At 39.4% G+C, this 24,244-nt stretch overlaps 1 protein-coding gene across 12 annotated transcripts in view; it reads left to right on the top strand.

Annotated features, from left to right (window-relative positions):
- Nucleotides 1–24,244, top strand: part of ANKS1B (ankyrin repeat and sterile alpha motif domain containing 1B) — a 770,082-nt gene that overhangs the window by 455,701 nt on the left and 290,137 nt on the right. Inside the window, exon 1 of one of the 12 annotated variants that reach the window (XM_048835483.2) lies at nucleotides 18,772–18,791. The exons of the other annotated variants lie outside the window; for them this stretch is intronic. The gene's annotated coding sequence lies outside the window, so the exon portion shown is untranslated. Of the gene's footprint in view, nucleotides 1–18,771; nucleotides 18,792–24,244 lie in introns of those variants that run through there. 12 annotated transcript variants of the gene reach the window in all.

Consider the following 24,244-nt stretch of genomic DNA (forward strand, 5'->3'; position numbering starts at 1 on the left):
CATTAGAACCAAGTTAATTAAATAGCATCACATGCCATTGTTACAGGAAGATGTATTTTAATTATGGATAATTATTGAACAAATTGTGCCAACTCTAACTAATTCTGGATGTCTTAGTAAAGTGGGGTTGTTTGGGGTTTTTTAGGTAATCAGTTTATGGGATTCACTTGTTTGAACGGGAAAGCAAGAGTATTCCTTTAAATGGATACCAAAAACTTTAGCTTAACTATAAATATTTCACTGAGATGAACAAAAGGACCAAATTATTTCAGATACCTTAGAATTTAGGGTATACACATGTGGTATGGATGACAAACCTCATGTATACAATCTTTCCACTTGAAATTAATATGGCTAAGGCAGGAAGGTAACCTATAAAATTGCTACATAACCATGAATATACCTCTTCCAATGTTTATCATTTTTATTTGTGATAAAAGTACTCACCATACTTGTTGTACAGTACCAGATCTCCATACATTATTCTTTGTCCCTAATTAAGGTATTTTTCTCTGTAAATATTTTGATCCTTGGATAGCTCTAGAGCTACTAAATTAACGAACAGCTTACATACAGTATGTAAGATGTACAAGTGGACTTTGGCATGAATATGTTATGATTACAAAGGCATATTTGTACATCAATCATATTTTTCCCATTTTTCTTTTTTTACCAATACTAAGTACACCTATGGGTTACTGATAAGAAAATTGTGAAACACCCATCTATTTTTATTTCCATGTGTATTTTTGATTTTTCTTCCTGCCTCTACATGGCTGCTGTGTGTTCTTTTGCTTATATCAACAAAATTCTTAGCAGTTTTTGCTCCTCTTTTAAATATTCTTGATTTTAAAAGCAGAAAAATTAGACCCAAATAAAAAATAAAATAAAAACACAAAGGTAATTTGTAGGCTTCATCCATCCAATAAAAGTTCTTAAATGGATTTCATTGTAGCGAAACTTGCAACCACTAGTATCTTACATATTCTGTAGCTTTAGAATTACGAAAGCAGATGAGCATAAATCATAAAAAGATTACAAAAGGGAAAATGTTCACCAGGGGTCATAGATGGCATAACAAATGTGTAGAGGTGCACCTACCACTAGTAAACAGTGAGCAGGTAGGAGCTACAGAAATTGACTTGGATTGCTTTCTAAACATTTACTAAAGCTGTAGGAGCCTGATCCAAAGTCCATTGGCATCAATTTGGACACTGTCATTGACTTCAGTGGGCAAGTCCTAAATTGCTCATTGACATAATTATGTAACTGTATCTATTTCAGCATGAAGTTCTTTTAGTAAATACCCAAACCAAACTTTTTCAGGTGCCATGTGAGTTAAGTTATGGCATGGGTGTTTGTACGGTAACCACAGCATTCTGGTCAGCTTAGTCTACTAGTTCTTTTCTAATTTAATTTCTTCTTGAATATATATTACAGTTAAAACATACAATTTCCAGTGATGTTATTTGGAGTTCGGTGCATGTATGAATAAGAGATTAGAACCCTACATTGAATTAAATAATTAAACATATTGCTGTGAAATAATGTTGTAATGAAACAAGAATGATATAATAACTTTTCAGTATTTACAATAATTTGATATGCTCTAGTTTGGGCCACAATATATCAAATATTTTATTGCAGCAAAAAAGTGATCATAAAATCATAATTTGCTGGTTTATATGTTATTATTTTGCAAACATCATCATTACATAATGTAACAGGTTTCTCCTGGCATAATTCAAAAAATGTTTATTGTCACTAAAATACTTTCCTTTCTATCCAAAATTATAGAGGAAAATTAAACCTGGAATGTAGATATTAAAATTGGAGAATAAAGGTCTGTTAGGGTAATAGGAAAAATGAGATATCTATTAACCTTAAATGTGGAGTGTTACATTTTTCTAAAATATCAGAAAATTGTTTATTTTAATCAAAATTGTTTACATATTCATCTACTTTATGTAAACTTATTTATTCAGTTGTAGACTTGGCTAAAATCGGTTGGCTGTCTGCTTTTGAACAACATTATTGTTTTAATGCAATGAAAAATCAGTTAGACATATCTGTTCTTCATTCTGTACCATATTTCTGCTTTTGTTTTTCCGAAAGCACATTCTGACCTGCATTTATTCATCTTGTTACCTAAGCAACAGCCACTGCACTCCTATTATATATGATGTAGTAGTACAAGTCTTACTAAATGTTTAGAACAAGAAAGGGAATATCATGATATAATTAATGTTAGAAATATCATACCATATCTGAGAACAAATATATTATATTTAGGCAACTCTCAGCAGCAAAATTTTACTAATTAAATTAACATTCTGGTAAGTAAGGTATTTTTTAGATAAAAGGATTTCATGCTAAATCATTCATTAGATTCATAGAAATTATATCCTTGGGTTTATTCTCCCCTCACTGTGCAGGGAAGATAGGCACTTAACTAGCATTACAATTAAGAAGATTTACTCTCACAATTTTCTGTGCACGGACTCAAGAAATAACCTCTTTACCTATAAACTTCACCATCTGAATTATTCTTTTCCAGTAGTTTGTCAGTTCACATAGGAGTTGTTGGAATTATTTTAAAATATAGCATTTAAAATCAGTATTTGAAAATTGCTCTTGCTTTTCTTACCAAACCTGTTTCTATTTTTAGAGTATTTGTGCACACAGCAAGCAAAATTCCTGTCATATTATTATTATAATAATAGAGCAGCAACCATGTAACATTTAATGGGACATACATAGGTTCAGTCCCAAGACTTGGCTAATAGTCACTTGTAGAGATAGAATCATGCTCAAACATATCCAGTCATTATTGTGATTATATTATTTATTTTATTTTATTGTAATGTGTCAAACAAAGGGTTGTTGTATCCTTTTGGATGTACAAACTTGCAGTAAAAGTTTGGTGCAGTGCTGTGGAAGTGTGGTAGAGACATTGATAACATAGAAAATCTGACAATGTAAAGATTCATTTGCAATTAAACTGACTCCCAGACAGAGGAGGATTTATATCCTGACAATTAGACCAGTACAACTAGTTGTAAATTAGAATAAGTTGTCTGGATCTAAGCAATGAGGAAACCAAATGAACTAATGGACACCCTGATGGATGGATGAAAAATACATGAGATCATAGGCTAGTTGGTTGGTTGGTGTCCTTGCATATGTCTGTTTATAACTTTGGAGATTGATCATAGACACTTTCATTTTTGATTAGTGAGATGGATGCCCACAAACAATTGCAACAAATCAGATCACAGTATCTGTTGGGAACTAGTTCTGACTGAGGGTTGCGTATGACCATGCATTTGTACATTTTCCTAAGAGTTTAAGTTGAGATGTTTAAATCATATCACTTGCTTAATATTACAGTCTGACCAAATTGAGCTCTCTGAGACCTATAAAATTATTTGAGAGGAATGTGGACCAGACCACCAAAAAGAGGCAGAGTTCATAGAAAAATATGAGACATTTGATTTGATGGACAAATTATTTTTATCTTCCAACACTTACTGTTCACTAGTATCCAAACATTTAACAGTCCATTAACTTTAATTGGCATTTTGACACTGGAACAATGGTTAGCCCAACATTTTATCCTTCCAGTACTTACATATATGGGCCCCTATTTGTCCAGGTACTTATACGGCCTCCAACACCATAGTATCTGACATCTCCCAAATATTGATACATTTATCCCCATTTCACAGATGGGGAACTGAGGCACAGAGAAATTGACTGTCATGGCCAAAGTCACACAGGATGTATGTATCTCCTGAGTACCCATTAAACAGCAAGACCCCCTCTTATTATGCAGGAGCACAGGCATCAGCAATTTAGCCACCTCCTACATATGTACATTGGGGGCAGATGAGAGTCACTGCATCCTCTCTCCTTTCTTCACTACCCAGATTCCTTAGAGCATGCTTCCTAATTGAATTCATAGAAACTCCAATTAAAATTAATGGGATCTGCAGGTGCTCTGCACCTCTGAAAATCAGGCCACTTTTACTTAGGTGCTAAGATTTAGGCACCCAAGCTTTAAAAATGTTTTACTCAATTTCTAGTCACAACAGTTCAAATTACATCTGGATGCATGTGCAAATTTGCATTACTCCTTTAACTTCTCTGTCACCTTTTTCCTTCCTAATGGCTGATTTACGTGGGGGCTGAGTTAACTGCTGGAGTTATATTTTTGTTGTATTAAATGGTGTCTTTTTAAAATATTGTCACACTGTCTAGAACCAGACAGATTTTTTAAAATATATTTCCATAAATCAAATAATTTTATCAGGTGTAAATGCAATATATTCTCTCTTTCCCATTTTCGACTCTTGCTCATTTTCAAAGGAGTAAAAATCAAGCATATCAAGCTTAAGGAGATTAAGGGGTGACATGACAGTGGTCTTCAAATACTTGAAAGGCTACATAAAAAAGACAGAGAAAAGTTGTTATCTCTTGCCACAGAGGCCAGGACAAGAGGCAATGGGTTCAAACTAGAGCATAGCAGATTTAGATTAAATCTCAGGAAAAACTTCCAAACTGTAAGAACAGTAGGACAATGGAACAGACGGGCCTAGGGAAGTTGTGGAAGCTCCTTCACAGGAGGTTTTCAAAGGGAGGCTGGCTAGCCATCTGTCTTGGATGGTTTAGACACAACAAATCCTGCATCTTGGCAGGGGGTTAGACTAGATGACCCTTGCAGTTTCTTCTAACGCTGTGATTCTATCTGAATAACCTAAACTCAGCTTTAGTGCAATTTGAAGTATGAGATAGGTAATTGTAGACACCGATTACTTTATATACAGTTACTCTCAAAATATGTATCTTAAATGCAATTATTTAATGGGTCTACTTGTGTGACTGGGAAAATCAGGATTGGGCACTAATACCATTACTAGTTTAGGTCGTGCTACAAAAGTGCACTGAGCTAAAAATATGCACTACTCTAAGAAAGAGGGTTAGGGTTAAATACCGTCTCTTCTGTGTGTAAGCACAATTAGGTGTCACCATTGCGTTGTTTAAAAAGAGGGGGAAAATTGAGACCACATGTTTAAAGAATTTTCTTGTTGTCCATAAGTATTAGTGTACACAAAATTAGCAGCAAGTATTTTCTGTGAAAGCTGAGTTGAAACAACTGAAATTCAATTAACATGGTATATTCAAGCATGACTCTCTAGAGTGGCAAAAAGAACTGCAGACTGATTCTGCTTCCGTTGAATAATAATAATAATACCTAGCTCTTATACAATGCTTTTTGTAATAATAGGTTCTAGAGCAGTAGTTTTCAACCTATGGTCTGCAGACTCATGGTGTCCACAGACTATGTCTAAGATTTCCAAAAGGGTCCATGCCTCCATTTAAACGTTTTTAGAGGTCTGCAAATGAAAAAAGTTCGAAAACCACTGATGTAGAGTATTAATCAATGAGACATCTAATCAGGCCTGCCGACAGCAATTCGGGGCCCCAGGGCAGAACAGTCAATGGGCCCCCAGCCCGTGCAGACGCAGTCTGCCTGACATTTGGGTGGCGCTGTGCCTGTGCTGGGTGGTGCCCAGTGAGTTGCCACCTGTGCTGCGAGGCGCGCTCTTCCAGCACGGCCAGGGCTTCCACATGCCACCCCAGCTGCCTTTGCTGCTGCCAGTACCACCCCATGTGCGCCTAGGAGCCCTCCAGAAGTGACTAGTGGGAGGTACACAAAGGGGGGGCACCAACTAAGGGGGGGAAATGTGACCCCTCCTGTGTGACCTCCCACGTGACTCCTCCCCACCGCGATCCCAGGGCCCTGCGCTCTCCCCGTCCCCTCCTCCCTATCCCACGTTACCTGGGCAGGGGGCTCTGTCCTCCTGCTGTGCTGGCCCAGCTCCCCCTGACTATTTGGCTACTCTTCTGGTAGTCAGACTCTGGAGCCACTCCTGGATGCTGCCCAGTGCAGCACAGCAGCTGCCTGGGAGAGCGTCTGACTGCGGCAGCAGCAGGCTGCCTCCCCAGGCTTAGCTACTGGTGACAGTGGCCAAGCAAGCTGGAGCCCCCTCCCCAGCATGCTCAGAGTCAGCTCCTGTCCCAAGAAGCTGAGCCTGGGCAGGGACAGGGCTGCCGCTGTCGCCGCTCCCTGCCTTGGCCAAGCTCAGCTTCTGGGGACTGAAGCCGACTCTGAGCATGCCAGGGAGGGCTCCGGCTCACGTGGCCACTGTCCCTAGAGAAGCTGAGCCCAGGGCAGCTGCTGCGCTGCACCGGGCAGCATGGCCAGAAGAGGAGAGGCTCTGGCCCTGCCCCTTTCTTTCCCCAGCTGGGGCTGGCTGCTGGGTTGAGTGCCTCGAGCAGGCATCTGGGGAGGGCGGGCTGCCAATCCTTCCCACCCCTTCCCCCCACCCTGGCATCGCCTCTGAGCCCTGAGGCCTGCCCGGGCAATTTAAAAGGGTCCGGGGCTCCCAGCCACAGCCACTGCAGCGGTGGTGGCTGGGGGGCCCTGGGCAATTGCCCCCTGTGCCCCCACCGTCAGCGAGCCTGCATCAAATGGTCATGTCAACTGGTTTATTAATCAAAGATTAGACATCTAGGATTAATCAGCATGAATACAGAAAGGTCGTGTATACTGATTCGGGGTCCAGGCTTGTCCACTTCCACTGGTCCACATTGTTAACATTTTCATGTATATTTATACATTACTTGGTAACCTCATATTACAGTTTGTGGTTGGCTGCATTACTGAGCATTATCCAATTATTATCAAATGTCAACATATTCCATTATGCTCTAAATTTCCAGTTACAAAGAATCATAACAACTTTTAGCCTATTTAGCAAGAGCTTAACATGGGTTTAAAACAAGTGTCTTAACCAGTCATTTCATTTTGCTCTTTGCGGTTGGTTACATACTCACATTTAACATTTTCTGCAAGGTGATTTACATTATTTTGCTAATAGTTTCCTGTTTCTCCTTTTACAATGTGTCTACCTGCTTCTCCCTTTCTTGTACTTTTTGTTAGTTTGTTATTCACTTAGCAAAAAAACAACCTTAAGCAACTGCAAAAACAGGTTATAAAAGGGTCATGCCCTTAGACACATTTCTGTTCTGTCAGTAGTATATTTTACATGCATTTATATGCCAATATAAAGTCAAATATATCTTTTAGTTCTTGTGACAAAACTTATGAGGGATTCTGGAAATGCTTAGGCTTGTATGACATTTTCATCTGTTGATCTCACAGCACTTTGCAAAGGCAGGTAAGAACCATTCTCCCAATTTTACAGATGAGGAAACTGAATTACAGGGAGATGAAGTAGCTTGCCCAGTGTCACCCAGCAGACCAGGTACGGAGCCAGGAACAGACCCCAGCTCTCCTGAATCTCAGTCCAGTGTTCTTTCCTTTAATCCAACAGTTCTCAAACTGTAGGTCAGGACCCCAAAGTGGGTTGCAACCCGATTTAATGGGGTCGCCAGGGCTGGCATTACACTTACTAACTGGGGACCGGGATCAAAGCCCAAGCCTCACTGCCCAGGGCCAAAACTTAATCATGAGCCCCACCACCAAGGTCCGAAGCTGAAGGCCAAGTGTTTTAGCCCTGGGTGGCAGGGCTCAGGTTACAGGCCCCTTGCCTGGGGCTGAAAGCCTTGAGCTTTGGCTTTGTCTCTCCCAATCACCCCCTGGTGTGACAGGACTCAGGCAGGCTCAGGCTTCAGTCCCCCCTCCTGGGGTCATGTAGTAAGTTTTGTTGTCAGAAGGGGGTCAAAGAACAATGAAGTGTGAGAACCCCTGCTGTAAGCCACACTGTCTGCCACAGTGACATATTGTCATTGAAGTCAATGACAAGATTCCCAAGGCTCAGAAGTGACTCTACCTGAAATAAAGTGTATGATGCTACTCCTTAGAATTAGGAAGGATACAGAAAAACAGATGAAAATATAAAGAGAGACAACAAAAATGATATAAAGACTGAAAATTGACAAAAGAGTTAAAACTGAGGGAAATAATGTATATAGTTCAGAAAAGAGAAGACTTGAGGGACATATGGTGACTGGATATTTCAATTTATATTCTAGAATATAGATGAAAGAAGAGAAATATTTACAGTGTAAGTTGACAATAGGAATCGAAAGGAAAAGTTTGGTTATTATGTAACCTATCAGGGGGAAGGTCTTAACACCAAGAAAAATTGCGCGTTGTAAGAGATTTCAAAGGAAGCTGGTCAATGCACCATTATGGAAATATTTGAGAACAATATTGCCTGATAGGAAGGAAATAGTTGGGAGGTAAACTTATCTTGCACAATGATTAACTAGTAGTATTCCCAGACTACATTAAGGATGCAGCCATTAGGAGATAGCAGTACAAAAGGACTTGATTACAAGTAATTACATTTTGAAAAATTAAAGGAGTTAATAGGTAAAGCTTAATGGCTAGAGGTTCTATAAGATAACTGGACATGTGCATAAGATCCTGAGAGATACTGTAATCAAGGCAGAGCAGATAACTATCTCCGTACAAAATAAAATTAGGTAGTATGAGGGGAAAACTGGGTATACCAGCAGCTGCTTAAGGAGTGGAAGTGAAAAGTAAATTAAATCTAAAATAAAAAAGAGAGAATACAAAGTATGAACAGATAGTAAAAGCAGCAAAGGACACTAAGGGAAAAATTAAGCAAGCAAAATGATGTCATACTAACTAGGGAATTGAAATGAAATAAGAAAAAGTTTATAAATATGTCAAGGTTAAAACAAATATTAAGGAAAATATATGACTGCTGTTAAGTTCAGATAATAGAAGACACAGAGAATGTTCTGAAATACTGGAGACTTATTTTGTTTTTTTGCATAAAGAATAAAGTAGGAAGCTGAGTGAAATACAGTAAATGTTAATGAAGACCTCAGAGATATTAGGGACACAGAATTTATAGGAGACAGTTAAAAGAATACTTAGATATTTAAAATATATGAATCATCAGGGTCAGAAGACATTTGTCCAAGGGTCTTAAGAAATTGGCAGAGGAAATATTAGATCTATTGGCAATCCTCTCTGAGAATTTATATGGAAGACATGAGGGACTAGAGGACTAGCAAAAATGCAAAATAGTACCAAGATTCATTTCAGAGAGCAGGATTGCACTCTGGGTACACAGTCCCACTTTACTGATCTATTTTCACTAAACCCTCCCCATTGAGACAATCTGGTGCACCATCCCAGGAGGAAATTGGTAGCAACATTATTACCACTAGATAGCTACTGCCAGTAGTGTTGGGCTTGATGGTGCGGGACGAGAGTAGAGGATAGTATGCAGCAAAGGGAAAAGATTTATTGTACCAGAGACAGTGCCTCTCATCAGTAAGACAAGCAAGCATTACCTCCATCAAAGCCAGTTCAAACATCAAGAAGCCGGAGAAGCTATGGAGGAGGGCCTAATTACCTGCCCATAGCTAAGGGGAATGGGGGAAATTGTGACATGACCCTTTTAAAATAATTTTCTTTCTTCACATGCCTTTGTTTACTGCACACCCTGCTCAGAATACTGAATTATTAATTTACTCATGGGCTTATTTAAGTTTTCACAAACATTAACAAATGTGTTTCATAACTCCCCAGTGAAATGAGGGAGTATTATCCCGATTTTACAGATGGGGAGCTAAGGCACAAACAGATTCGGGTCAGACGTATCTGATAATTTTAGATGCCCAATGTGAGACATCCAGGACCTGATTTTTCAGAGCACTTAACATTATGTAGCACTTTATATATTCAAAGCACAGCTCCCAGTAACTTCAATTGTAGATATGAGTGTTTAGCACTTCTGCATGTCAAACTGTAGGGTCCCAAATTCGGCACCCAAATGAGGATACACCAATATTATTGAACATTTGTGATAAGTTTGGTTTAAGTGACTTGTTGAGCATTGCATAGGAGCTCTCTGGCAGAGACAGGGATATAGCCCCATTATCTAGGGTAGCATGCAATAACCTTAACCATGAAACTATCCTTTCTCTTCCTAGAGTCTCCTGCCTCATTCACTACACACCTTCCAACTTCTGCAAGAAATGAGGCAAGGGTCCGACAAGTCACAGTCTCCTTTATTACATAATCCTGATTCATCTTCAGAGTAGATCTAGTCTGTACCCTGAATGAAGCAAGGGTCCAGTGGGAAAAAATAGTATGTGATCATGTAATTAGACTGTAGTATAATGTATACACACAACCAGGCTGAATTAATGCTGCACAAGCAACCTTAATTCTAGTGTGGTAGCCATGTTAGTCTGTATCAGCAAAAACAATGAGAAGTCCTTGTGGCACTTTAGAGACTAACAAATTTATTTTGTGGGCTAAAACCCACTTCATCAGATGCATGGAGTAGAACATACAGTAGGAAGATATAAATACACAGCATATGAAAAGATGGGAGTTGCCTTACCAAGTGGGGGGTCAGTGCTAACAAGCCAATTCAATTAAGTTGGAAGTAGGCAATTCTCAACAGTTGACAAGAAGGAGTGGAAATCACTTTTGTAGTGTTAATGAGGCCAATGTAAACAAGGTGGCCCATTTCAAACAGTTGACAAGAAGGTGTGAGTATTTAGTAAGGGGAAATCAGTTTTTATAAAAACAATGAGGAGTACTTGTGGCACCTTAGAGACTAACAAATAAATTTAGTTTTTGTAGTGACCCATCCACTCCCAGTCTTTGTTCAGGTCTAATTTGATGGTGTCCAGTTTCAAATTAATTCCAGTTCTGCAGTTTCTCATTGGAGTCTATTTTTGAAGTTTTTTTGTTGAAGAATTGCCACTTTTAGGTCTGTTGTTGATTGACCAGGGAGATTGAAGTGTTCTCCTACTGGTTTTTGAATGTTATAATACTTGACATCAGATTTGTGTCCATTTATTCTTTTGCATAGAGACTGTCTGGTTTGGCCAATGTACATGGCAGAGCAGCATTGCTGGCACATAATGGCATATATCACATTGGTAGATGTGCAGGTGAATGTGCCCCAATGGTGTGGCTGATGTGGTTATGTCCTATGATGATGTCCCTTGAATAGATATGCGGACATAGTTGGCACCGGGTTTGTTGCAGGGTTTGGTTCCTCAGTTAGTGTTTTTGTTGTGTGGTGTATAGTTGCTGGTGAGTATTTGCTTCAGGTTGGCGGGCTGTCTGTAAGTGAGGACTGGCCTGTCTCCCAAGATCTGTGAGAGTGAGGGATCATCCTTCAGGATAGCTTGTAGATTCTTGATGATGCGCTGGAGAGGTTTTAGTTGGGGGCTGTAGGTGACAGCTAGTGGTGTTCTGTTACTTTCTTTGTCGGGTCTGCCCTGTAGTAGGTGACTTCTGGGTACCCTTCTGGCTCTGTCAGTCTGTTTCTTCACTTCACCAGGTGGATACTGTAGTTTTAAGAACATTTAATAGAGATCCTGTAGGCGTTTGTGTCTGTCTGAGGGATTGGACAAATTCGGTTGTATCTTAGAGCTTGGCTGTAGACAATGGATCGTGTGGTGTGGTCTGGATGAAAGCTGGAGGCATGTAGGTAAATATAGCGGTCAGTAGGTTTCCGGTATAGGGTGGTGGTTATGTGACTATTGCTTATTAGCACTGTAGTGTCCAGGAAGCGGATCTCTTGTGTGGACTTGTCCAGGCTGAGGTTGATGGTGGGGTGAAAATTGTTGAAATCCTGGTGGATTTCAAAAATACTAACCCTGCAACAGACCCCAGTGCCAGCTATGTCCGCATATCTATTCAAGGGACACCATCAAAGGACATAACCATATCAGCCACACCATCAGGGGCACTACTTCCAACTTAACTGAATTGGCTTGTTAGCACTTGTCATAAATATAAAGGGAAGGATAAATCCCTTTAAAATCCCTCCTGCCCAGAGAAAAAATCCTCTCACCTGTAAAGGGTTAAGAAGCTAGGATAACCTCGCTGGCACCTGACCAAAATGACCAATGAGGAGACAAGATACTTTCAAAAGCTGGGGGGGAGGGAAAAACAAAGGGTCTCTCTGTGTGATGCTTTTGCCGGGGACAGAACAAGAATGGAGTCTTAGAATTTAGTAAGTAATCTAGCTAGATATGTGTTAGATTATGATTTCTTTAAATGGCTGAGAAATTAAGCTGTGCTGAATAGAATGAATATTCCTGTCTGTGTGTCTTTTTTTAACTTAAGGTTTTGCCTAGAGGGATTCTCAATGTTTTGAATCTAATTACCCTGTAAGGTATTTACCATCCTGATTTTACAGAGGTGATTCTTTTTTTACTTTTTACTTCTATTAAAATCCTTCTTTTCAGAAACTGAATGCTTTTTCATTGTTCTTAAGATCCAAGGGTTTGGGTCTGTGGTCACCTATGCAAATTGGTGAGGATTTTTACCAAACCTTCACCAGTAAGTGGGGTGTAAGGGTTGGGAGGATTTTGGGGGGAAAGGCGTTTCCAAACAACGCTTTCCTAATAAAAATAAACCCAGATAAACATTTGGTGGTGGCAGTGGAAGTCCAAGGGCAAAGGATAAAATAGTTTGTACCTTGGGGAAGTTTTAACCTAAGCTGGTAAAAGTAAGCTTAGGAGGTTTTCATGCAGGTCCCCACATCTGTACCTTAGAGTTCAGAGTGGGGAAGGAACCTTGACAGCACTTAATTGAATTGGCTCGTTAGCACTGACCCCCTCCCTTGGTAAGGCAACTCCCATCTTTTCATATGCTGTGTATTTATACCTCCCTACTGTATGTTCCACTCCATGCATCTGATGAAGTGGCTTTTAGTCCACAGAAGCTTATGCCCAAATAAATTAGTTACTCTCTAAAGTGCCACAAGGACTCCTCATTGTTTTTGCTTAATTCTAGCATTTCCTAACTTGAAAGCTTGACTTTGCAATCTTTATAATGCTCTTTTAATTTATTTTTGTGTGACATTAACTAGATTTTTAAAAAAGCAAACTAAAAATACCCCAGATATTTCATCATGTGGCATCATATTGCGACCTACAGCATTCATAACCAGGGCTGGAACCTTTAGATCCACTACACAGACTTCCACCACTTGAGCTAACAGAATAATGAATAGCATTAGTAGGTTGTCATCTTTCATGTGGACCAGCACTAAAGGAGGAGGAGACGCATTGCCAATGTGGTTCACATTATTTGCTGACAGTAGAGGAATGGTTGAGACTCAGGAATCTTGGGTTCTATTCCATGCTCTGGAGGGGCGTGTGCTCTAGGAATCACAGACCTTTGTGCCTGTTATCCCCAAGCTTGAGCCGTTCTGTCCCATCCCGTCCAACGTAACCCTAACGCAGTCCTGTTGCTTCCCCGTCCAAGTCTCATTATCCTTTCCTTCCCAGTCTTAGTCTCCCCTCCTCAGACTTCTCTTCCACGTCCCAGTCTCCTTGCCCAGCCACTTACTCTCCCACTCTTGGTTCCTTGTCCAATTCCAAGTATCCCATTCTCTCTCTGCCCCCATTTCATGTCTAAATGCCCAGTCATTTCCAGTCCCCCCTCTTCCTGGCTCTTCATCCAGTCTCTCTCTCCCCCCATCCAGCTTCCACCCTGCCCCTTTTTTCCACCTCACACTGGCTCCCTTTTCCCTCCTCAGGCTCCTCCTCTCTCTCTCTCTCTCCCCCTCTCCCAGTCTCCTTATTCAGGCAGTCCCAGTCAACCCTCTTTCCCCCAGCAATTTGTCTGATCTCAGTGTCCCTCCTTCTCAACTGGTTCCCAGTCTCCACCACCCACATTTCCCTCACCAGCTCTGAATCCCAGTCTCCTTGCCCAATCAATCCCACTGCTCTCCTTGGCTCCTAGTCTCCCCATAATTGCCCCTATCGGAGACTGAGGCCAGGGGTATGTTTATACTTTGAATTGGGGGTGTACTGTAGTTCCCAGTTCAAGGACATATACACACTCTAGATCTGATCAAGCAAGTGCACGAAAACTACCGGATAGCCACAGCAGTGCAAGTGATGGGAAGGGCCAGCTGCCCTGAGTATACACCCGTCTGAGATGCTAGGCATGTACATAGGGCAGCTAGCCCCTTTGACTATTTGCACTGCCACAGCTAAACTCTAATTGCAGCACACTAGCTTGATCAGAGCTCACGTGGTACATGGGATCCCTGCTCTCAGTTCCAGTGCCTGGCTCCACCCTGGCCTGGAAAAGCAATTACAGGGTAAACTGTCTTCATCTCTTTTCGCTGGGGCTAGAGCATGCTCAGTCACTCTGAAGGAACAGCGCATATGAAGTCCTGTCAACACTAGGCATTGTGAGAGGCTGGAGCATGCTCAGTCAGGATGAAATCTACAGAGATTTTAGTTTTTAAAACTGCATGTGGTCTCTACTGACCATTTGTGAATTGATTTTTTAAAAAGGCTTATAACTTGGCCAAATTTGCACAGATTTTCACAAGAAAAGCAAAGGCATATCCCTGACACAAAAGTCAACTCCTGCCAAATTTCTAGTTCCTGCTTCAAAACACAGCAATGCTAGGGCATTTCAAAGAAAAGATCTCAAGAATTAAAATGGGCAAAACAATGTATTTTTTCCTAACTTCATTCTCTGCAATGGCTAGATCATGATGGCTGAAATTTCCTCCCCTCAAAAAGGTCAGCCTGAAGCAGATGCCTAGCATAGAAAATGTCAGCCCAAACAGTTAAAGTTTGGCAATATTATAAGCACCTGTAAACAAGGTCTTATAATGGGAAGAAGGAGCAATCTTAATAATAGGTGGTGCTACCAAACCTTCCTTTAATTTAACTCAAAATTATCTGGGTACCCAATCTTATTAATATTCATCCTCCCTCTGCCATTTCTTTTAATTGATTTTCTGACTGGCAAAGCCCCAGAGTCAAATTCACTGCTGGTAAATTCATTTGGCTTCACTAGTGTTGCACCTGCTTATACCACAAGTGGCCAGTTTGACCTCCAGTCTTTTACTTAATCCACTTTTGATGGTAGTATAGTTTCAAGAAACAAGTAATGCAAACAAGTTAGCAAATAATTAAAGAACCTGAATTTTGCAAAGAATTATTTATGTATTCTTACCATTGAGACTTATTAGAGTTCCTCATATAACTCCAGTTAGTGTACAGGTGAGATACCATCTCTTAACAACAATAAATTGTATTTCTCTTATTTTGTATCTTCTGAAGCTGATGCTAAATATAACTGTTGATAACATCTAACCCCATGTCTCAGTTGAAATCACAAGTTCCAGACCTTTATTAATAGTCTTTCATGCAGTACGGTATTGAGTTATTGAAATCCAAGCAGACTGTCTTTACCACTTTTATTCATGTCAGCTCCTCAGAGAAGTTAATCACATTTATTATATACAACTTCCCCTGCTTTAAAGTTGTGTTAACAGTCTTTGACTGGACAGTATCAATTCAAAAGTTATTATTTTGACTCCAACAAAAAATCTAGATGTGAGTTAGGCAGTACCAGAAAAAACAAGGATCTCATCAGGAACAGCTTGGAGGAATAAGTTCAGTGCAAATACAAATGCCATAATAACAGATGCAAAACCTTGAGACGTAGCTTCACTGCTGCAATGATCAATACCTCCCACAAAACATCTTTCAAGATCCATGGGTCCTATATATGCTTATCACAACATGGGGTGTACCTCATCCAGTGCACTAAATGCCCCAATAACAACTACGTGGGTTACATAAGACAATCACTACACTCTCAAATGAACTCACACATAAAAAAGATAAAAGACAAAACTGCCATTTTACCCATGGATGAACACTTCAAAAAGCGATCTGACCTCTCATTCTTCATCCTCAAAGGAAACCGGCACAACACCACACCTTCAAAAGATGATCTTGGGAGATTAAATTCATAACTTTGTCAGAAATTAAAAACCACGGACTCAGTAAAGACACTGGGTTTATGGCTTATTGCAACAGTCTATCACCTACTAACGCTCCTTTGTCCTACAACTTCAGAGGTGTTATCTGCCCACTTCACCTCAAATGGTCTCTTACAAAGTGGTTCTCAACCAGGGGTACTCGGAGATCTTCCGGGGGTATATCAACTCATCCAGATATTCACCTAGTTTTACAACAGGCTACATAAAAAGCAATAGTGAATTCAGTACAAACTAAAATTTCATAAAGACAATGACTTGTGTATACTGCTCTATATACTATACACTGAAGTGTAAGTATAATATTTGTATTCCAATTGATTGATTTTATTATTATACAGTAAAAATGAAAAAGTATTTTCCAGTAATAGTGTGTCTGGGACACTTGTATTTTTATGTCTGATTTTGTAAGCAAGTAGTGTTTAAGTGAGGTAAAACTTGAGGGTATGCAACACAAATCAGACTCCTGAAAGGGGTACAGTTGTCTGGAAAGGTTCAGCGCCACTGTCTTACAACATGCTAACTCCTTATGCTAAACAATCTGATCCACTTTGTATTTAGCTGTGACACTCTGAGTACCTTTCCTAGACCTGAAGAAAAGCTCTGTGTAAGTAAAATATATTACCTCATTCACCTTGTCTCTCTCATTGTTAGGTTTATATGTTAACAGTATGTTGATGTTAACAGTGAACACACTTCTCAGTCTGTCTGCTGTCTCCAGACAACACTTCAGTAGATACGTGTGATTCATGTTTTCAAGATTTTCTTCACTAACATGAGGGCACAAAATTGTATATTACCTCTTGGATTTTCCTCTTCAAATCTCCATTATAATGGCAAGCCTTTAGGGAAGAATAGACGGGCTGTGAGGATGTAGGATATCTCCAGGTTATGTAAGGTATGAAACATGAGAGAAAGTGATAAATGCCTTTTAGGGGATGAGAAATTACTGAGAATAGAATTCTTGAATTGGAGGGAACTTTTCTTTTATTCACCAGCAGTGAAGGACTAAGTCAGTCATGACACACGTATGACACATGTATGTAATTTGCACAGCAGCATAAAAAGTCATGTCAGGTAGTTAATTTCTCAAACTTCCAAGTGCCTGAGCTGCTCGCATAGGGGAGGAGGGCCCCACTTGTATTGCAAATGACTGAGGTATTAGTAGTGACTGCTGTTTTCATGGTATATCTAAGATACAGGAAATATGTGTAAAGGGGTGAAAAATTGAATACTGTGCGGTTGTGAATGAAGGGGGAAATGTGGACAGAATGAGGGGTTAGACTAACTGAACCAAGTGTGGAAGCATGATTTGGATTGGGAAAAACTAAGTGCTGTAGGAAGAGAAGTAGATGTGGGAGTGGGGTGAGGGAATTGGAAGGGAGGAAAGAGTTTAGTATAATGGGCATGAGGCATGGCCAGGAGCCTAATCAGGTATTCCTTCTCACCTTTGAAAGTCAAAAGTTTTATTGCTGCTGGGCTAGATAATTAAAAGACTATGAAAAATCTGTTTTGATGCGTGTAATAGTTAATATACTGCATGGAATCAACTTTACAGCTTGTGATTTAGTTTGCTGTAGGTGATGCTATGCATGCCACTTGAAATTTTATTAAAAACAATGTCCCAGTGAAACAGTAATACTATAATCAGGGTCCAATTTGTAGAGGAATTTGCTGCAGAATTCACCCCGCACCTAGCCCTTGCCACAAAATTGTTTTCCAAAATCTAACCTTTCAGTTTTAAATAAAGTAGTTCTCTGATTGGTGTATCCCATTCCAGGACTCGTTAAGCAAGTATATGTAATTTGCTTCCAATTCTTTCAGTATTTGGTATGGGCCAGATAGTGATAGATCAGTGAATTGGAGGGAGGAGCTTCCCCTGTTCCCTGCATACAGTAAGCATCGGCCTGCCTCAAAACATTTCCAGAGGGAACTGCTCCTTCTTTTAACCCTTGGATGTACATCATCCCAAAGAAGATGGGAAGGAGGCTGAGCCATGGCCCAGCCATCCTATGCCAGGGCAAAGAGCAGGCCGAGCAGAACAGGAGACAATGTTGCAAGCCTGAAGGGGTGCGATAGCTGCAAGTTCCCTCTGAGTACTGGAGGCCAACTGAGCCCCAGATAACCAGCAGAGCTGAGCAGTAACTATGTCCCTAATGATTATGGGCTCAGTGCTGCAATGCATTTAGCACTCAAGTCCCAGTTCCACAAAGCTGTTAGATAAAACAAGTTTAACTTTACTGACAGGGGTTTTAGAACAATTTGTGTAGTGGGGGTGCTGACAGCCATTGACCCAAACTGTAAACCCTGTACATGATGGAAACCACTTCAAGTCAGGGGGTGCTGCTGCACCCCCAGCACCTCTAGTTCCAGCACCTATGTTTACTGATATCAATGCAACAACTCATGTGCTTAAAGCTGACCATATATTATGCACTTTGCTGGATCAGGATCTGAGAAGTAAGGATCAAACCTAATACAGAGAGAAGGCCAACTGGGCAGATCTCAGTACATTCTACAAGGCACGTATCTACCTTCCTGGAGTCTCCTCCTCCAATGGCTCCTAGTACAGTGATGTGGCCCATGCAATTAGTCTTGTTTTATCAGAATGCTAATTAGTCTTGTTTTATCAGAATGTGGAAAGATAGTCTCAAAAATATTATCGGAGAACAATAGCACGGTATATCGACATAAAGCTCCTGGGATCATAAATATAAAGGGAAGGGTAAACACCTTTAAATCCCTCCTGGCCAGAGGAAAAACCCTTTCACCTGTAAAGGGTTAAGAAGCTAGGATAACCTCGCTGGCATCTGACCAAAATGACCAATGAGGAGACAAGATACTTTTAAAGCTGGAGCGGGGAAGAAACAAAGGCTCTCTCTGTCTGTGTGATGCTTTTGCTGGGAACAGAAAGGAATGGAGTCTTAGAATTTAGTAAGTAATCTAGCTAGATATGCATTAAATTCTGTTTTCTTTAAATGGCTGAGAAAACAAGCTGTGATGAATGGAATGTATATTCCTGTTTTTGTGTCTTTTTGTAACTTAAGGTTTTGCCTAGAGGGATTCTCTAGGTTTTGAATCTGATTACCCTGTAAGGTATTTACCATCCTGATTTTACAGAGGTGATTCTTTTACTTTTTCTTCTATTAAAATTATTCTTTTAAGAACCTGATTGCTTTTTTCATTGTTCTTGAGATCCAAGGGTTTGGGTCTGTGGTCACCTATGCAAATTGGTGAGGATTTTTATCAAGCCTTCCCCAGGATACGGGGTGTACGGTTTGGGAGGATTTTGGGGGGAAAGACGTTTCCAAGCGAGCTCTTTCCCTGTTAGACGCTTGGTGGTGGCAGCAAAAAAGTCCAAGGGCAAAAGGTAAAATAGTTTGTTCCTTGGGGAAGTTTTAACCTAAGCTGGTAAAAATGAGCTTTGGGGGTTTTCATGCAGGTCCCCACATCTGTACCCTAGAGTTCAGAGTGGGGAAGGAACCTTGACAGGATCATATTACAGCAACCTTGTTGTTGCCACGGTAACTAGAGTGGGCCAGCAAAATGAGCTACTCAGCAGCTGAATTGGAAAGAATAAGAAAAACACAGCCCAGTTCCTATGTGAAATGAATTACAATAACAAGTAAATAAAGAAAAGAAAATTGTCAACCCTTAATCAAATGTTCTTATATTTTTAGAAAGAGTATGGAGGAAATAGAGATTATCTCCAATTACCCCTTGGGTTTCAGGAACATGGAACGTAAAATTTCTGCACACACCGTGAAAGTAAATCACACCAGATTGTATAACAGAAATCTCAGGAGTGTGCAATATTAGATGGCAGCTCATTCAATCATACTATGTGTTGTGTCTGCCTTTAGGAGCAAAGGCCCCGATTTTTAAAGGTATTTAGGTGTTGCTCGTGCTCAGTTTTGCAGCACCAAACTGATTTAGGAGCCTGAGTCCCTTCTGAAAATGAGACTTAGCCAAAATTGTGCTGGCTCCTAAGCCAAACTCAACATTTTTCCCATTGACTTTCAAGTAAATAAGAGACCGCAATTCTCAGTTGTTTTGTGGCTGCTCTGTTGTGCTTGCAAATGTAATTGTCTTTAATTTCTGTTTATTTCTTTAATGTCAATGTTACAGATTACTATAGGCATAGCAAAATGTCCAGGAAACATAATTAAACATGCTAAATCAACTATACTGCAAAAGCACACTTGTTTCTAATAATTCTCATTTTCAGAGTTAATTTATCAGATTGTTTTTAAAAGATGTAAACATAAAAGAAAAAAAATCAGTTCAGGTACTAAATTCCTTACTGATGCTTATTATTTTTAATATTATACTATGGAACTCAAATTTGAGCTAGCCACTTTTAATAAGATATAGTCCATGCCCCCAAAGAGTTTACCATTTAAGTCCTTGATCTTGTATTGTAATCATCACAAATGGACTGCTGCATCTCTGTGTATCACAGTGAGTTATCAGGATCAACGTTTTAGATCTGATACAACTGAGGATGACAAATTATAGCAAGGCCAGGAAGGACAAGTTTGATAAAAATAAAATGCAGTTATCTTAAGATGTGTGCGTGAGTAGTACTGTGGGACTTTTCTAGAAGTGACGGGTGGTTTAAGTTTATTACAGACATACTAGTCTCATCTTTATAGTTGAATTCCATTTTTCACTTAAAGCAGGGATTCAACATCTTTATGTGTGAAAAATACAGCGTTTTCTACCCAAACTTACAGCACTTACTTCTGAACTAAAAAATATTTTTTCTGAGAATGTACATGTTAATTAGTTTAACTTAAAATTATTTTAAAATGGGTCCTTTAAGGAATTTAGCATTTAATTCAACATCTTTTCCTTTGTCTCCAATTACCTTAATTATGTAATAATACAGACTCTTCAAAATTAGTTAAAATTAATTGAAATCTTGTGCATAATCTACATTTGAAGAAATTAGGCTGTAATTAAACTAAATCATTAATAATTGTTATAGCTAATTATTGTGATTATATAGATTACATGTAGGGTTAGATCAACAGTTCAGGTAATTCTTAAGTGAGTCACTGGTACATCAAAAATAATTAATCATTTCTTTATAGATAATCTACATAGAACAGTTCTGTTGTTTGTAATGAGGAAGAAGTGTCAACAGTTCTCATTGGTTGATTACTTGGTCCAACTGTCACTGCCGTTTGAAGGTTTCTGGTTGATGATAGTTTGGGCATCTGTCCTTGAAAGGCTCCTGATGGCATTGCTGCCTCAGCTCCTGTGAAGCAACTTTGTGGGGGAAACCCTTAAAGTGCAGACAGATTGGGACTCAGGAGCTACTTGGCTCCTCTCATCCTCCCTTTCACATAATGCTGACCTCACCAACATAGCCTTCTCAAACAATAAATTATCTGCAATTGTAGGGCCGGATTTATTAGTAAACATAGGTTGCTTGGATTTGTTCTACTAGTGAAAAACACCTAGAAAAACAGTTTAATTAGTCAGTGCACACTGGCTGCTTTGCACGGCATTGTATACAGGTGAAAATGCCATGAAAAATATTTTTTTTAAAAAGCGAATGTTGGTACTACATTTCTTTAAACTGTTAAAAATATTGCCTGGTAACATGCTCTTCAGGTTTCTTGTTTAGTGTTCATGTATGAATTTTTAAGAAATAGGAAATTCCAAGACAGAAAACTACAGTAAGTTGAAGTTAAGGTAGAGAGTATGTATCAGTATTGGTAACTTAAGGGTACAAGAATTACAGATATGTTGTAATTATTCCCAAGCCAAAAAATTACAAAACCAGGAAAGTCCAAGTTAAGATTACACTTAAAAGAAATCCAAACGTATTGAGTTATAGAATTGTACATTTAAGTCACTTGAAAAACCTTAACCTTCCCAGTAGTGACAGCATGGAGGAATTTTTTTTGAAAAAATCTGGTGTCTTTATTAATGAATTTAATCTAATTTAGGACCACAAATGTTAAAATGCCTTAATCATAATCAAATGGTTATTGCTTAGCATATTAAATCCATTTTTCCTCCATCCACATTTTACATACATTTCACAACGTGACGCGTGTGCATTTATCGTTGCCTCAAGATTTCTTTCTAGGCTTGTAATAGCACTGAGGACATTTTTATAGACTTATATCAGATGGAACTCAGTTAACAAAGATAGAACAAGAGTAAGACCAAAAAGCTTCTGCAGGTGATCTACACCCATCCACCCAATCACTATCATCCATCAATTTATATAATTCTTTTTTTAACCCAGTTTTGTTTTGGCCTTCACAACATCTCCTGGAAACGAGTTCCACAGGTTTACTGTGCATTGTGTGAAGTACTTCCGGCTTCCTGTTAATTTAATTGGGTGACCCCTGGTTCATGTGTTTCATGAAGCCGTAAATAACACTTCCTTATTCATTTTTTCTCCACACCATTTATGATTTTATAGACCTCTAAAATATCCCAATATCCCAATCCTTTAGTCGTCATCTCTTTTCTAATCTAAAGAGTCCCAGTCTTTTTAATTTTTCCTTATATACAAGCTGTTCTATGCTCCTAATCATTTTTGTTGCCCTTCTCTGCACATTTTCCAATACTAATATATCTTTTTTTGAGATGAGAAGACCAGAAGTACACACTGTATTCAAGGTGTGAGCATACCATGGATTTATATAGTGGCATTATGATATTTTCTGTCCTATTTTCCATCCCTTTCCTAATGGTTCCTAAAGTTCTGTTTCCTTTTTAGACTGCTGCTGCACATTGAATGGATATTTTCAGGGTACTAACCACGATGACTCTGTCTTGAGTGGCAACAGCTAATTGAGACCCCCATAATTTTGTATGTGTAGTTGGTATTATGTTTTCCATTGTGTATTACTTTGCCCTATCAGCATTATATTTCATGTATCATTTGCTTGCCCAGTCACCCAATTTAGTGAGATCCCTTTGCAACTCTTCTCAATCAGCTTTGGACTTAATTATCGTGAGTAATTTAATATCTTCTGCAAATTTTGCCATCTTGTTGTTTGTCCCCTTTTTCAGATCATTTATGAGTATATTGAACAGCACAAGTCCCAATACAGATCCTTGGGGGATCCTGCTATTTACCTCTTTCCATTGTGAAAACTGACCATTTATTCTTACCCTTTGTTTCCTATTTTTTAACCAGTTACTGATCCATGGAAGGTCCTTCCCTCTTATACCATAATAGCTTAGTTTGTTTAAGAACTTTTGGTGAGAGACCTCATCAATGGCTTTCTGAAAGTCCAAGTACATTATAGCAACTGGATTACCTTTGTCCACATGTTTGTTGGCGCCCTCAGAGCATTCTAATAAACTGGTGAGGTATGATTTCCCTTTACAAAAGCTGTGTTGGCTGTCCCCAAACATATCCTTTTTATGTATGTATCTGATAATTTTGTTCTTTACTATAGTTTCAACCAATTGCCTGGTACTGAAATTAGGTTTACCATCCTGTAATTGCCAGGATCACCTCTAGAGCCTTTTTTAAAAATAGGTATTACATTAGCTATCTTCCAGTACAGAGACTGTTTTCAGCAATAGGCTACATACCATAGTGAGTATTTCTGCAATTTCATAGTGGGCATATTGTTTAAAAGGAATCTTGAACCTTTTTATTTTGTGTTTAAAGTGAATAAATACTGTCTACAAACCTAGAAATCTTTTGCTTAGTGTGGATATTAGAGTATCTTTGAGCTGTTTTCAGAGTAACAGCCGTGTTAGTCTGTATTCGCAAAAAGAAAAGGAGTACTTGTGGCACCTTAGAGACTAACCAATTTATTTGAGCATGAGCTTTCGTGAGCTACAGCTCACTTCATCAGAGCTGTTTTGTGCATTAAAGATAGGCCATTACTGACAGAGATGGTGCTCTATTGCAACTCTACTGACCTATTCAAAGTAAATTTCTCTTTATAGGGCATATGCATATATTATATCCATATATATCATCCCTGGAATAAAGCCATATTTGGAATGGCTATATTAACCATGGGTAGAGAATGTCATAATTGATATATATGGGTATGTGATGGGGTATATTCAGCCTTTGCAGCTCCTTGTTACGGGCCCACAGTCCTACTACACCCCACCCGCAGAGGAAAAGAGCAGAGAACGAAAGTCCTCCAAGCTTGCCTAGAGGACTCTCCAGAGTGGCTATTTTTGAAACAAGAGAGACCTGGTCCTCCAAGGGATAGAGGGCCTAGCAACAGCCAGTCAGGGCCCTGCTGCCCTGACCTTAGCAGTTCAGTTCCTGGCTGCAAGCAGAGTGACATGGAATGGTATGCCTCTCTTGCCAAAGGAACTTGAAGGATAGACAGAGTTTGTTTTCTGGCTGCATTTTGTATAGCTGGGTTTGTAGGGAGAGGGAG

This window comes from Caretta caretta, chromosome 1 (assembly GCF_965140235.1).
Source record: "Caretta caretta isolate rCarCar2 chromosome 1, rCarCar1.hap1, whole genome shotgun sequence".
Taxonomy (NCBI): domain Eukaryota; kingdom Metazoa; phylum Chordata; order Testudines; family Cheloniidae; genus Caretta; species Caretta caretta.